Source organism: Poecilia reticulata, chromosome 17 (assembly GCF_904066995.2).
Source record: "Poecilia reticulata chromosome 17, P_reticulata-male-v2, whole genome shotgun sequence".
Classification (NCBI taxonomy): domain Eukaryota; kingdom Metazoa; phylum Chordata; class Actinopteri; order Cyprinodontiformes; family Poeciliidae; genus Poecilia; species Poecilia reticulata.
This window is the reverse complement of record NC_088846.1, coordinates 27,712,433-27,729,054: the sequence shown is the minus strand read 5'-3', so window position 1 is coordinate 27,729,054 and position 16,622 is coordinate 27,712,433.

The following is a 16,622-nucleotide window of genomic DNA, read 5'->3' as shown; positions in this document are numbered from 1 at the left end:
AATGTGAAATTTTAAATGGATGATTGGTAACATTTTAGTTTCATAAATTATAATTTTTTTAGCTTCCTTGTTCTGCTGTTCTAATACATTTTCATGAAAAAAAAAACATTCAAATTCTGGCTTTTATCAAGGTTTTTCTTTCCGTTTCTTGAAAAGGTTTTTCTAAAATCCATTTTCGTTGACGTTAACTTTAAAAAACACTGACATACTTATGTGGTTCTATAGTATTCATATTCATACAGCATCTCCATAGTCTTTTGCTAAGGTAAAATCCTCCCCATGTGACATAGATTCAAGTCAAACTTTCCATCACTGGTTTTCATCAATCTTCTGCCAATTCTAGAAAACTCTGCTTCCATCAAATCACATCGTTTGGGCATTTATTTAAAGCATATTCAATACAGCAGACATTTAGTTACCTTGTGTTCTTAGTCTTCACTGGAAAACACATAGCAGGCAGCAGGTAATCACAGGCCTTTTCCTGATTACAAAATCCATGGAGGACAACATTACTCTTGCTTGTGTCTGTCCAGGTATTGATCCAACAGGAGGCTATTTGTTTGAAATGATAGAGATTATTACATGCCACCAATCATGCAGCTGTAATGCATGTGGTGTGATATATAGATAATCCATCGGCCTACATGTTTTTACAACATATTGGATTAGGGGAAGGCCCTTCTTCATGCTGCCCACTGAGGGCCGGGGAGGCAGACTGAACGCAACCACAGAGGAAATTTATGTATTATGCCGCGATTGCATTTTCGACCAGCAAGAACAGTTTATTCCTCATAAATGCTATGCTCCCAAATATATTTATAATGACCATAAACTAATCGCCCGATGGTTTGCTTTGCTAAATGAGGTGAAATAATATAATGAAATAGGCTCCAAGTCCCCAGTATTGAGTGGTATTATTGTACAAGCATGATAATAGATCATGAAGATGATACTGTTAATGTCTGCCGATGCCACTTCTGAAGTAAATGCTTGTTTCTCTGTGAGATGTTGTTGAACGGCTGCACAATACGTTCAATTCTGCAGAAAAACAAAATGGCTCTCTTTTTTTTTTATGTCAAACACCTTCAGAAAAAAAATAGATAAATAATAGATCAGATTTTTATTTATATTACTGGTATTTCTGTCCCTTTTCCCCCACAGTTACAACGATACTGCAGGGAGTATAAGAGCTGCAAACATACACAGTTACAGCAGTTTCAACTGAGCGCTACAAAAACTGGTCGGTGCAGTAAAATACATTATTATTCTATTTCCATTGTAAAACAGGTCCATGTGGTCGGCCCAGTCTAAATGTAAAACTCATCCCATCCACAACCAAATGGCACTTTGTGTTTTAAAAAAGTAGATATTTGAAAATGATTTATACTGATTTATACTGATTTTTAAACCTCAATTTAAAATGATTGAGAGGAAACCATATAGCATTTTGTTTTAAAAAGTCTAGTAACTTCTTATTTAGGACGGTCAGTAACCTTCAACAGCGATCCTCTTTTCCCTCGTGCTCTAGTTGGAACCCCAGGTCCATTTGGTCATTCATTTTATACGTATGTAATACCTTCTTACCTCCTCCTTCAACCTGCAACCAAACCATCTTACACCATTATTTACGTATGTTCATGAATTACGATGATAATTTCTGAGAAGCCTCAATTTCCTGTGGAATTCAATTCAACTGTTTGTTTTTTTTCTGAAAATGTTATATTACGGTCTGTTCCCAATTATTTTGTTGATCCTTGACTGAGTCATGTGATTCTTGTAAAGTATGACCTCAGTTCAACTTGAAATGATCTCCTGCTGGTTACTGGAATGACATAAACACAGATTATGAGTAAAATATACAGTAACATTTAATTCCAGAAAAGGAAAAGGTAAAAAAGGACCACCAGGGGCCATTTGATGTTTCCTTTATTGTCATTCACTGGCATAGCACACCGCTTCAGCATTTTGATGATAACTTTTAAAATACAGTTGGCCAAGATGTTTTCTGAGTTGTTTTTATGAAAACATCCAGTGTGAAACAGTCTGGACCCATGACTTTGTGTCATGCAAAGGTAATTATCTTATCTATCTTTCTGTGGGATTATTATGACTCCAATACAACATTAGAGTCAGGATTCCATAAGGAATTGTTTTGGTCCCCTGAGCTACCCAAAATTCAATGTTCAAATGGGTTTTATGTTCATAAAAATAGTCAGAGTTGCAGAAATAAACTTTGTATTTTCCACTGAGTTTGTTCAGACACGTCGACTGAGTGCTTTTCCAGTGTGTAACTGGAGTGCATTCCAGTAAGGTGCAATATAAGGTCTGAGCTCAGAGGCCCTTAAACAAGTCAAATACATCCTGAACTTCCTAAATTGTACCAGCTTTTAAACTCAGTGTCATTTTCTTGTCAGAGAAGAATCCTGTTAAAGTGTAAGACTTGAACTGAACCCATTGTTTTCATTTGGATGCTAGTTCTCTCCCGTTCAATCAGTCCAAATCAAAGAAACATGAATATGTATAAATTTAATCATGAAAATAGTTACCCTTACTCTAAGATGGAATGAAATCAGTACGTTGTGTTAACTCATAACGTACCCAGAAATCATCACAAAGATGTCCAACAAAATATTGTGACAAAAACAATATTTTGTGAGACTTTTTCATGGCAGAAGTTTAGCAGGTCACTTTGAGGAAACCAGTTGCTCTCTAATGCTCTTTAAAGCAGTAAGAAAAGGAGCCACTTCCTCTGGTAAACTCCTGAGTGGCAAAGATGACAGACCAATTAGCCTGACTCATTAGCTTTCGAAAAGCATTAGAAAATAAAGCTGTGGCAGGATGGACTTCGCTCTGAGTGTTTTTTTGCATTATTGATTGAGAATTAATGGAGGAAGCAGCTGTCATTAAGAGGGTAAGGGATGGCTCTAGAAAACCTTAGTAATGGCAATCCGGGCCATTTAAGAGTCAGCTAGATGGCTGTTAACCACTTAAAGGGTGGGAGCGTAACGTGATGTGGAGAAATAGGAGGAAACAAAGAGCTGTAGCTGACAGGATGCAACTTAGATTTGTTGTTTGGGTAGACAGATACTTTTTGTGCACATGTTCAGCTTTTGTTCTGTTTACAGTTGCAGTAAATGATGATAGCCATCAATCCCACCAGTGTTTCCTTTTTATGTTGGAAGTACGGATCCAGCTAAAATGTTTATAAAACTGTAAGGGTACTCAGAGGGGACCCGGAAATTCAACCACACACAGGAGTATAAAAAGGAAAACAAAGTTTATTTTTTCAGATACTGGTTTCAGCTAAGGGAGAGGTCATCAAACACAGCACTGAGGAGAGAGGGGAGAAGACTGGTGAAGCACGGACAAAGGAGGGGTATCTTAGAAATGTTCAGCTTAACTGACCTGTAGAGCAGTGGACGGGTGGAGCAGAGGAACAGAGGGTCTGATGACAGGGAGATGCAGGAAACCAGAGGAACAGGCTTCTGTGGAGGCAAGGAAGATCTCCACGGGGAGATCCGAGATGCAGCACCCAGAGACTTTGTCGAAAAACAGGCAGAGGTCATACACAGGAGGACAGAGAGCAGACTTAGCTTAGAGGGGCAGGCAGTAATCGGTGGTCGTGAGGCAGAGCTTGGGTCAGGGTCCAGAAATCCAGAATAGAAGGGATCCGTGAAGGGCTTGGCAGGAGGGGTAAATCCGTGGTCAGAAGGAGGGGTCGAAGAAACACAGAAGGCTTGGCAGGAAACGCTGGATCTCTACTGGCTCGTGGCTGTCGATAATCTGGCAGGGAAGCAGAGGCTGAGGGGTGTTTAAGTAGGGCAAGGCCCAGGTGGAACAGGTAAGCAATCAGGCGTGGCAGGTGAACTGAATGAGTGCTTAACACAGCATGGACAGGACATGAATCATAACAGTACCCCCTCCTCAAGGTCCGGCTCCAGAAGGACCACCAGGCTGGTCAGGGTTGGACCGATGAAACTCCCTGATAAGGGACTTGTCCAAAACATGCCGGGCCGGCACCCAGGAGCGCTCCTCAGGCCCGTATCCCTCCCAGTCCACCAAGTAATGGATGGACCGGCCCCAACGTCTGGACCGAAGGAGACGACGTACAGTGTGAGCGGGGCCCCCATCAATCATCCGGGCGGGAGGAGGGGGTCTGGAGGAGGGTACCAACTGTGAAGTGAAGACAGGTTTGACACGGGACACATGAAAGGTGGGACAAACCCTGAGAGTCCTGGGGAGGCGGAGCCGAACAGCCACTGGGTTGATCACTTTGGAAATCGGGAAGGGTCCTATGAAACGAGGGGCTAGCTTGCGGTTTTCAATCCGCAAGGGGAGGTCCTTGGTGGATAGCCAGACTCTTTGTCCTGTGAGGTAGGTGGGTGCTGGGGTTCTGCGACGATTGGCAAATCTGCAACATAAAGCGGAGGTTTTCAGGAGAGCCCTGCGGGCCTGACGCCATACCTGCTGGCACTTCAAGGCTGAGGCATGGGCAGATGGGACTCTAGTGGGCTTTTCTTGAAGAGACAACACAGGAGGTTGGTAACCGTAAACCGTGTAAAAGGGGACAGCCCTGTAGAAGTAGAAGGGAGAGAGTTGAGTGCATACTCCACCCATGGTAGGTTCTGTGACCAAGAGGAGGGATCATGTTCACATAGCATCCGAAGCTTGGTCTCCACTTCTTGGTTGATCCTCTCCGTTTGTCCGTCAGTTTGAGGGTGGAACCCTGATGAGAGACTCACTGTGATACCCAGGAGACCACAGAATTCCTTCCAGAATCTAGAGACAAACTGGGGTCCCCTGTCAGAAACAATGTCAGAGGGCAGCCCATGCAGGCGAAACACCTCACGGGCCAGAATCCCTCCCAGCTCCTTGGAGGAAGGCAGTTTGCGAAGAGGAATCAGGTGGGACATCTTGGAGAAGCGATCAACGACTGTGAGAAGGACAGAGTGGTTATTGGAAGAGGGTAGACCAGTCACAAAATCCATGGATATGTGGGACCATGGGCGGTGTGGAACAGGGAGGGGTCGCAGAAGCCCAGAGGGTGGCCGACGGGATGGTTTAGCCTGACAGCAAACTCTGCAAGCCTTGATGAACTCAGTAACATCTTGTAGCATACTTTCCCACCAGAAACAACTCCTGATCACAGATAGGGTCTTAGTGACTCCTGGATGACAGAAAAGTCTAGACTCATGACAAAATGACAGTACCTCAGGTATTAGCTGCTCTGGAACAAAGAGTCGATCTTTAGGACAGTTCACAGGGATGGGGCTTAGATGATGGGCTTCTCTTATTTTCTGCTCCAGCTCTAGCTTGGAAACTGCTAGATGCACTGACGTGGGGAGCACATAGTCCACCTGCTTTACCTCTTGACCCTCCTCCATAGTCTCATGAAGCCTGGAGAGTGCATCTGGTTTAGCGTTCTTACTCCCCGGTCTGTAAGACAGTGAAAAATTAAAGCGACAGAAGTACAAGGCCCACCTGGCTTGCCTGGGGTTGAGTCTCCTTGCTGACTTGAGGTACTGCAGATTTTTGTGATCAGTCCAAACCATGAAAGGTTCCTTAGCTCCCTCAAGCCAGTGCCTCCACTCCTCAAGTGCCAGTTTAACTGCCAGTAGTTCACGGTCACCAACATCATAGTTGGTCTCTGCAGAAGACAGTTTTCTGGAAAAGAAGGCACATGGGTGAGTCTTGCCATCAGTGCACCTCTGACTGAGTATGGCTCCCACCCCGGAGGCAGAAGCATCCACTTCAACAATGAATTGGCGGGACGGGTCCGGTGTGCGGAGGACAGGAGCTGAGGTGAAAGCCCTCTTAAGGTGCTCGAATGACTCAGCAGCAGCCTTATCCCAAACAAACTTGCACTTGGATGAGGTAAGTGCATGAAGTGGAGAGGCTACAGAGCTGAAATTGCGGATGAACCGGCGATAAAAGTTTGCAAACCCCAGAAATCTTTGAAGTTGCTTGCGGTCTTGTGGGTGGGGCCAATTCTTGATGGCATCCGTCTTGCTGGGGTCCATGGAAATCCTGTTAGGAGAGATGACGAAACCCAAGAATGAAGTTGACTGTTTGTGGAACTCACACTTTTCTGCCTTGACAAACAGGTTATTCTGCAGCAAGCGGAGAATGACAGAACGGACATGAGCTTGATGGGCTGTGAGATCCTTAGAAAAAATCAAAATGTCATCCAGATAGACATATACAAAACGACCAACCATGTCCCTGAGGACATCATTGACAAGTGCCTGGAACACAGCAGGAGCATTGGACAGGCCAAAGGGCATTACAAGGTATTCATAATGACCGGTTGGGGTGTTAAAGGCTGTCTTCCACTCATCCCCCTCTTTTATCCGGACCAGATGGTAGGCATTTCTAAGATCTAACTTAGTAAAAACAGTGGATCCCTGGATCAGATCGAAGGCAGTGTTCATTAGAGGAAGTGGGTAACGGTTTTTGACTGTGATGTCATTCAATCCTCTGTAGTCAATACAGGGTCTTAAGGAACCATCCTTTTTGCCCACAAAGAAGAATCCTGCACCAGCTGGGGAGGAAGAAGGACGGATGATGCCTGCCTTGAGTGAGTCACTGACATAATCCCTCATGGCCTTATCCTCTGGGCCAGAGAGGGGGAAAAGACGACCTCTGGGAGGAAAGGTGCCAGGGAGCAAATCAATAGCACAATCATAGGGCCGATGGGGTGGAAGGGCAGTGGCTCGATGCTTGTTAAAGACCTCCCTAAGGTCATGGTAAACAGCAGGTACTTTGGATAGGTCGGGGTAGGTCTCCTGTCCTGAGATAGGGACAGTACATGGGACCGAAGCCGCTAAGAGGCAGGTGGAATGGCAAGATGGTGACCAGCCCAACACCTCGCCCCTAACCCAGTCAATGTGGGGGTTGTGTTTTCTCAACCAAGTGGCCCCCAAAATGACAGGGAGACCAGGGGAATTTATTATCAGGAAGGAAATGACTTCATGGTGATTCCCGGAAATACTAAACCTAATGGGGCCCGTTTCGTGGGTGACCTGGTGAAGTACATGGCCGTCAATAGCTAAAACTTCAAGATGCTTAGAGGTGGGTAGGAGTTGGATACCAAGAGATTCGGCAAGGCCACGGTCCATGAACTCAGTGTCTGCTCCTGAATCAATAAAGACAGATAGGTGTTTGGTAAGGCAGTCAGTTTGGAGAAAGGCCTGAACAGAGAAAGGAGAGGATTTAAATCTCTTTTGACTCAGCAGGAGCCTCTTACCTCCTACTGAGCCTGGCCTTTTGCTGGACACAGACGAAGTAGGTGACCCTCTCCACCACAATAGAAACAAAGGCCTCTCGTAAGTCTCCGCTCTCTCTCTTGTGGGGATAAGCGTGATCGACCTATCTGCATAGGCTCCTCTGCCGGAGAGGTGGGAGATGAGCTCAAAGGTGGGGATGAGACCGATTGCTGTGGCCTGGGAACACGTTCAACTTGGTAAGTACGACTGAAAGAACCCCTCTCCAACCTTCTCTCATGAAGCCTCATGTCGATCCTTGCGGCCAGAGTCTCCAGTTCCTCCAAATCCTTGGGAGCATCCCGTGTAGACAGTTCATCCTTTACCTCCTCACTGAGACCCTGGTAGAAAGCGTCACATAGTGCCTCATCGTTCCAGTCACTTCCTGAAGAAAGAGCATGAAAGTCAATTATGTACTCTGTGACTCGCCTCCTGCCTTGTTTGAGTTTGAGCAAACCACGTGCAGCCTCCCTCTCAGGCAGAACAGGATCGAAGACTCTGATTAGCTCCTTAGAAAAGTCCTTGAACTGATAACAAATGAGGGAGTCCTTCTGCCACTCAGCAGTACCCCATAACTTGGCCTTCCCCGAGAGGAGAGAAATAGCATAGGCTACTTTAGCACGTTCAGTTGGGAAAGATGATGGTTGCAGTTCAAAAACAATCTCACATTGAGTAATGAAAGGACGACATTGACTCTGCTCACCCTTGAAAACCTCCGGAGGCGACAGACGGGGCTCATAAATGGGCGAGACCTGGTAGCCAGACTTAGAAGCCTTGGGGCTAGGAGAAGTGCTCTTTGGGGGAGGAGAGGAGGACATCTTATCAAGCATAGACATCATTTCTTGCATGTTAGCTTCCAGGCGGTTAATAGCGCCTTCAACACTGGAACGCCACTCCTGTGTGGGTGACGGGTCCATAGTGGCCAGATTATACTGTAAGGGTACTCAGAGGGGACCCGGAAATTCAACCACACACAGGAGTATAAAAAGGAAAACAAAGTTTATTTTTTCAGATACTGGTTTCAGCTAAGGGAGAGGTCATCAAACACAGCACTGAGGAGAGAGGGGAGAAGACTGGTGAAGCACGGACAAAGGAGGGGTATCTTAGAAATGTTCAGCTTAACTGACCTGTAGAGCAGTGGACGGGTGGAGCAGAGGAACAGAGGGTCTGATGACAGGGAGATGCAGGAAACCAGAGGAACAGGCTTCTGTGGAGGCAAGGAAGATCTCCACGGGGAGATCCGAGATGCAGCACCCAGAGACTTTGTCGAAAAACAGGCAGAGGTCATACACAGGAGGACAGAGAGCAGACTTAGCTTAGAGGGGCAGGCAGTAATCGGTGGTCGTGAGGCAGAGCTTGGGTCAGGGTCCAGAAATCCAGAATAGAAGGGATCCGTGAAGGGCTTGGCAGGAGGGGTAAATCCGTGGTCAGAAGGAGGGGTCGAAGAAACACAGAAGGCTTGGCAGGAAACGCTGGATCTCTACTGGCTCGTGGCTGTCGATAATCTGGCAGGGAAGCAGAGGCTGAGGGGTGTTTAAGTAGGGCAAGGCCCAGGTGGAACAGGTAAGCAATCAGGCGTGGCAGGTGAACTGAATGAGTGCTTAACACAGCATGGACAGGACATGAATCATAACATAAAACATCTACCTTCAAGCTGGTGTCAACACTAAAACTACATCCTCTGTTGTAAGGATATGCAGTCATTGTGTTTGTCAGTCTGTAATAGATATTATAAGTGTATATTTACAGCCACAACAGAAGCTGCACATTTCAGTCAGTTCCTTTAATTATCCAGAATTTTTATCATGAAGCCTCTTGGAAATAATTTAGTGCCCTCACACGAGCTACAAGGTACAAATGTCCACTACAACAGCTAGCTAACAGCCAGCTAGCTAACAGACAGCCAGCTAACAGACAGCCAGCTAGCTAACAGACAGCCAGCTAACAGCCAGCCAGCTAGCTAACAGACAGCCAGCTAACAGACAGCTAACAGACAGCCAGCTAACAGCCAACTAGCTAACAGACAGCAAGCTAACAGCCAGCCAGCTAACAGACAACCAGCTGAGACAGCTAGCTAACAGCCAGCTAACAGACAGCCAGCTAACAGACAGCCAGCTAACAGACAGCCAACATGTCTGTTAGGCAGCTGACCACAGGCTAGCAACTTGAACTGATAGACCCTTTAATGAACCAACTATATGATGTTTTTTGTGTTTTCTTTATTTTTTAACTACAGACCTAATGAAGTCTCACTTTTGTTTTAGTCTGTTGTAACAAAGAGAGAGAGTTGAGATGTGAAGCTTTCGTAGTTCTGGTCAATCTATGTTCCTACACTTATCTACCCTCTGAGTAATGACTGAAAGACCAAGATCCTGCATGCAAGTAGTTGAAAGAGAAAATCCAAACCAAAGCAGGCAAACAGAACATAGTCATATACGATGTGCAGCTCTGTAGATGCCAGAAGACTCTTCCAGTTTTACAATGAGAATCTTGGTATCTTTCCATTTGCAGATGATGGATGTTTAAAGATTGGGATATTGTTTTTTTACCGTAACAACAATACAGTAAATTTATTTCGGGATGTCAGAGTAAAAATAAACAGATTCGAAATGTAGGCCTTTATTTGTTAATATGTTAACCTGAAATGGGTTTTCCTAAAACTTTACAATTAACCCTTGTTGGTCTATCACGTAAAATACACTGAAATTTTTTATCTTAAAGTGACAAAGTGTGAACAAGTTCAAATGGCATGAGAACTTCTACAACACAATGTGTGTTTGGTGATGATGATATATGATTATTCAGGTTTCAGAAACTGTTCTGCCCAGCAGCCTCTCCCTCAGGGTTAAACCGAACAGTAGTGCCTGGTGTCAACATGAGGCTAAAACAGATAGAAACACCTTCGGGTAAAAGAATGAATCTCAAAGCTGTACCCTGATATACATAGCGGAGCCCTCCAGGTGTCCTCCAACGTCCCAATTACTTGTTAGTAAAAAATGCTGACTCTAAATTGTCAGCAGCTGTCAGTGATAATGATTGTGTGTCATATTTCTGGCATTCCAGGAAGCTGTCCAAGCTGTCCTGTGATTTTCTGCTATTCTTATGGACTCAAATTCTCCCCCCCACCACTACGCTGTAGCTAATAGATGGACAGCCATCTGTTCAGAAAAATGTGATTTGTTTTTCACGTAGTTGTTGTGTTGTTATTAATAGCAATAAATAGTAATAGAAGTAAAAATGGGAAGGGATCCCAGTAGTCACTTTACCTAAACAACAGACTGAAATGTCTTGTGGTTTTCATGACTTTAACTGGCAAGAATCACCAATGGGGAAGATAAGGTACATGAGAAACAAGCAAAAGAAATGTTTCATGTTCTCTCACGTTTTAGGGAGTTCAAGATGTAATTTTCTAATTTATTGTCTGTAAGTCTGCAACCTAAAGGTCCAGTTTGTGTTTTTCAAAGTTTGGTTTTGTGAGATTCCCATCGATAAAAGTTAAACAACAATTGGTATTAAGTTGTAGAGAATGTAAATACATTATCAGATTGGCAGAAAGCAAACAGCCAGCTCAGACATATGCTGTACCAATCTGCCTAATCAGTTGATTTGGAGGCAGATGATCCCCTGAGTCCACCAGATAATATTCAAACAACTCTGAGTCCTGGAAAGAATATGAAATATCATCTTCATTGCTGTTGCACATTTACAAAATCTGAAGCTTTACTCCATTCTTGGCAAAACTAGAGTGGGCTGACAAGTCGCAGCCTATCTGGCCGACTGATGCAGTCGACAGATTCAGCCATTATAATTTCACACGGGAACAGAGGCCCAACAAAACAGCTCTAAATATACCAGTGAAACTTAACATCTGCTAATATAACACTGTATGTACTCCAGTAGTATGAACATTTTCAGTTTGGGATGTTTTAAGTTGCTGATATGACCTAAAATAAATTGATTACTAATAATTATTTAACTCTCCTCCAGACCCAGGAGGGGTCCACCTGTAGGTGCGTGTGACTTTAAAGGTTTTGTGTTTGCATGTGTGTGTGGTTTCGGGAACTGACTGGCTGACGGACACCCTGCATCCTCATCGTCTGACTGTGACAGGTACCACATTCTTCCCAAATGTCGAGCTGGGTGAAGATAAAAAGCTCACGATATGACGTTTCTCTAACGGTAAGAAAAGTATTACTGATGGTAACTTCCCAGAAACTTAATTATATAAAACAAAAAAAATCCAAACTAACTTTTTCAGTCACAAAAACCAAGATGTTTGCCTTCTGCTCTTCAGAGACTCAATGCCCCACTTGGACTCGAGGTCTCACATGAATCTTCTCACGTCTTTTTCACATGTAATCAGGGGTAAAATTAAGTCAAGAAGTTTAGTTTATTTTGGTAAATAATGTATTTCCCCCTCTGCTTATATACATGCAGTATAAGCAAGCATCTACAGTAAGTAAGCCATAAACCACAGCTCTGGCAGGGATTCATTTATCAGAGGGAACTTAAGGTTTCATAAAAACTGTTCTTGTTGGGTGTAGCTGCAGAAAAATAGAAACAGTAATTGGTACAATGTAAAATAAAATTAACAGTCTATTTATTATCTTACTCTTAGAATCATTTTAAGAACAATTCTGCTTCTTCAAAATAAAAGCCCTTTCCATTACATTTGTTGAGAAAAAGATTTTCTTGTTTTTGCACTGCATCCTGCCTCATTGTGTGTGTTTGCTTTGAGTTGAGCAGAAAGTACATGGTATCCAGAATTTAGACGTAAACTTGTGTCATACCACTTCAACAACCTTTTGATTTTACATAAATGCAAATGTATTGCTTACCATTTTTTTATTGGGTTAAATGTTACATGCTCAAAATAACTCGGATTGATTTGCAACAGTTGTTTTTTTTTACATGCTGAATTGAATCCAAACAAAGATTTCAATATTTGTTTGTGTTTGGTTTGCAATGCGGGTGTGTATTTAGTTTCAAAGCGCCTGGCAGCGGCTGAAAGGGCACACAGAGCCAGAGGTTGGCCCCATTGAGCAACAGGGAAAAAAACACAACAAAACAAGCAGATACATGCAGAAACAAACGGACCTGCATGAGAAGGTATGCACTGTAGTAAGCTTCATTTTTAGAAGAATTCATTCCTGTGCAGACATGCTGACTGTACACACATGGACACAGACACACACCTGCACACTCACAAAAAAAAAATGATAAAAGGTTCAGAAAAACAAAATAGTTTAGTTTTTTATTGGGCATAAATGAAGCAACCTTGGTAAACAAACAGGCTCCTTTTATGACACCTGCATTGCTGAGATTTTCATGTGCATAGCAGCAGCATTGCTATCATTTACTTCCCTGTAATTATACAGCCAGCTATAGATGAAAAGCTGTCATCTTCACATTTTTTTCAGAGAAACGGAGGCGCCTTTTACAGGAAAAACTAAAAGAAAATTCTGGTTCCCTCTCCCAGATCATTGAGACTTTTATACAAGTGTGTAAGAGGCAAAAAACAAGCTTTATAGTAAATAATAATGTTGACATTTTCTTAAAAATGCATCTTCACTGAGGTTTGTCAAAAAATAAAACAGAAAAAAATGTCTGGTTTCTACACCTCCAGTTTCCTGTTTGGATAATGTATAAGTTAGGACTTCCCTTGTCTTTTATATCTGGACTGCTGAGTTGAATAAATGGAAATGACAATTTCTGCTAAAACCAACTAGGCACCGAACAGTGAGACAAGGAAAACAACAAAACAAAGAGCTTTCAATTTAACACCTTAATTTGCACATGCCACCACAACATCAACAACTCCAATTTGTCTTCTTTCTTTCCAATCCCCTTTATGCCTCTGATGAATTTTTGATCCATCTTGATGTCTTTGGCCTGTCCACCCACCTGCACACACATCAAACATTTTCGCTTATTTTAAAGAGGTCTGCAATTGGCATTTGGCAACAAATAGTGATTTGCATCCTTCGGAGGACACATCAATCCGTGACTAATCATGAGTTTCTGAATTATACACCTACGCCCAGTGACTCTGAAAGGACTAATGCAGCAGTATGTGATCACTCCATGACTTCACTGAGGGCTAATGAGCAATGTTCTGGGGCCTCACACCCACAGAAAGAACACATATATTAATGCATGTCTGTTTCATTTGCCCCTTTAGTTTATTTTATCCCCCTTTCCCTAGCCAATTGTTCCAAAAAGTTCAATCTTTGTCCCTGGCCAGAAGGCACACCCTCCAGCTGAATGCATCATGTTCTGTAATGACAGCAGCTGTGGTCAGTAGGACCACTTTAATATGTTTTACAGCACCCAAAGTGAAGCACTCCTTGTTTTTAACTCCACAGAGGAGAGCAAGATTGCATCTCTTCGTCCACGAGTATACCTTCACTTTACCCGCATCTGGTTTACATCACAGTCAGTTATAATATTTTGACAAACCTACCTTCTGAATTATTAAGACGCAGACCCAGGTTATTCGAGCTGCACACCCACAGCCGTGCTACAGTCAAGTCAACTCTCCCAAACTGTCATCGGAGCACATTGTGCTACAGGGTGGTTATCACAACAGGCCAGAGACTCAAACAGGCTTTCCAAAAGCTGTAATGCTGCCTGAGAAAAATAATAATAATAAAAGAAATCACTCTCTTACAAACCTCAATCACTATTCCCTCACCCTCAAACCAAGAAGGACCACCCTGAGGAACACCACTGGCACGATACACACAGCCATACTTCTGGGAAGAGATCTACTCAATCTTTGTTTCCCTTCACTGGTTTTCCGTTTGCATCAGAGTCAATTTCAAAATCTGTCCCTCCTGCAGTACCCAGTACCGTCCTTCATATCTCAGTATGGACAGTTAGGAAGATGGTGAGAAACTCCAGGTTTTCTTGTGGCTGTTGTCTATCCATCCATTGCAATGTTTCATTGGTTGCTGGTTGTCATTAGCCTGCCCTTGGCTATCGATGAAAGCAGGTCTTTCCTGACTTGTTGCTCAGACGTAATGGGATGAGTTTGGAGAGGCCATTTAGAACAACTTCTGTTGTGGCTTTGAGGAGATCCAGGTCCACCTCTGAGCGTCTCAGAGTGCAAAGCAGTGAGCCACCTTGGGATGTTGTGGCTCAGTGGTCAGAACACTTTGAATCCTCCCCAATCCCAATGGCATGTCTTTCAGTGAGGAAAAGGAGCATGAGGACCTTTGGTACTGCTCTTCAATATCTGGTGCTGAAGTAACCAAAGTAGTTAAAAACTCAGCGGCAGGGCTCCAGGGGTGGTTTACATTTGCCCATAGTTCTTTAATTCTCCGAATGTTGTAGGGTCATGTTGGTTGATGCACCTCTGCAAAATTGCATGGACAAAGGGGAAGTTTCCATGAACTGGCAGACCAGGGTGTGTTCCAATGACGAAGGATCAAACTCCTAAACCTCTTTGGTAAGGTCTGCTCAGAGGTTCTGGAATCCTTTCCAGATCCCCGGATCTACCAGATTCCCCCAAAGAGCTGAACAAAGTGACTGTGGAGAGGGAAGTCTGGGCCTCTCTGCATAGATTTGGATTGCATTTAAACAAGAAATCTTTCAATGTGTAGATGCATTTCCCATAAAAAAAAACTTGTGTTCTTCTTTTAAAATCAATTATTTCTGGAGTGATTAAAATTCACTTACAAATCATAGGTGCCAATCAGGTACACAAATCTGCCTTTACCTCTTACCGTGTTGATTTTGGCCTTTAAGAGCTTCTGTTAGTTTTGGCTGCAACACGTATTCCAGTGGCCCAAATCTGTCTAAAGCCTGGTCACAACATGAAAACACTTTCCCATTTCACTGTTTCCCGCTTCTTTGTGTCATTCTGCCTCAGTGCGGAAAGGTTGATCCATCATGCACACACATTAACTGACACAGATATAAACACTCACACAGCCAGGCCGTCTCGCCCACAAGAATGTCATTCCAGGGATAGCTTGATCCATCACAGATGCAGCTACACATACGGACACGCAGAGACAAAGACGCTCACACATGGCGCACATACCAAGTACACATGTGTACGTACATCTCTGCCAACATGTATGTCATTCCAACAGCTTTATCCATCACTCATGCTCCTCACTTTCAGACATAGAAACACAAGCAGGCATCGTGGATATTACCAGGTAATTGGACACTCTGTTGGCAGGGGGCTGTGTTTTCTGAGTGATTGTCAGTTTTGTCGGAGAGCCAAGAGATTCCTCTGCGACCTGACTCTGTTCATCAGCTGCCAAAAAGGCTCACTATTGCAACTTCCATCGTTGGGAATAAAAGGAAATTCAGACTGTAAAAATAAGCTAAAATGCATGAGATAAATATGGCTGAAGCCCACGTGAGTTATAATCCAGTCTGACTTTACAAGTCCCTAAAAGTCACTGGAACCGCTCACTCAGGACAAACTAATAAAGATGAAATAAGACCTGGAATTTAAAGGCATCCTTAAAGTTAACAGTTTTCTGAAACTGTTGTAAATAAATTAACTTCTGGAATAAAAGTTTATTGGTCAGATTTAATCATGTTATGGTTATATTTGTGTTAACTTTTTAAATTACATATTTTAGGTACATTAACTTAAAATAATTAAAGTCCATAGTAGTGACATCTAGGGAAAAACAAATGATCTTCACTGTTCAGCTACATAGACATTAAACAGGACAATTTTGCCAATCCTTGAGTAATAATAATAATGTTGTGCAAAATAATATACTTTTTAATTAGTATTAGTTTTGGGGCAGCAACAGAGACGGCACAATCGCTTCTATTTAACTGTTTGGACCTTGAAACAACTAAGAATAAAATATTAAATCCAATATTTTGATAGTTGCATAAAGATTTCTAATCATACTTTAATAACGAGACAAAACTGTTCAGTTAAAAACTAGTAGCATCATTTTATAATCAATCCTGTAACAGCCAGAAGACAGAACCAGAATCATGTTCCTGCTTTAAGAGGATCGCCAGCATTTTGTACGACCTGTAAGCAATGAAGGGACGGCTGGTCTGAGCCTAGATTCAGGTAATTACAATAATCTAAGTGTGTTGACATAAAAATATGGATTAGTCTTTCTAAGTCCCCAGATGGAAAATAAGGCTTTACCTTAGCAAGACACTGTAACTGAAGAAGCTACTCTTGACCTAATTTACTGCACTCCACAAATCATCTCCCTAATCTTTTACGAAGATTAGGGAGATGAAACCTGGTGTGGAAAGAAAGTCATGAGTCCCACCTGCAGTTTGCTACAAGACATAAAACATGCAAGAAGAAGCTTTGGTCAAATTCAACATTTTAGCAAAACACCATGAGTAGAAGAAAACAAA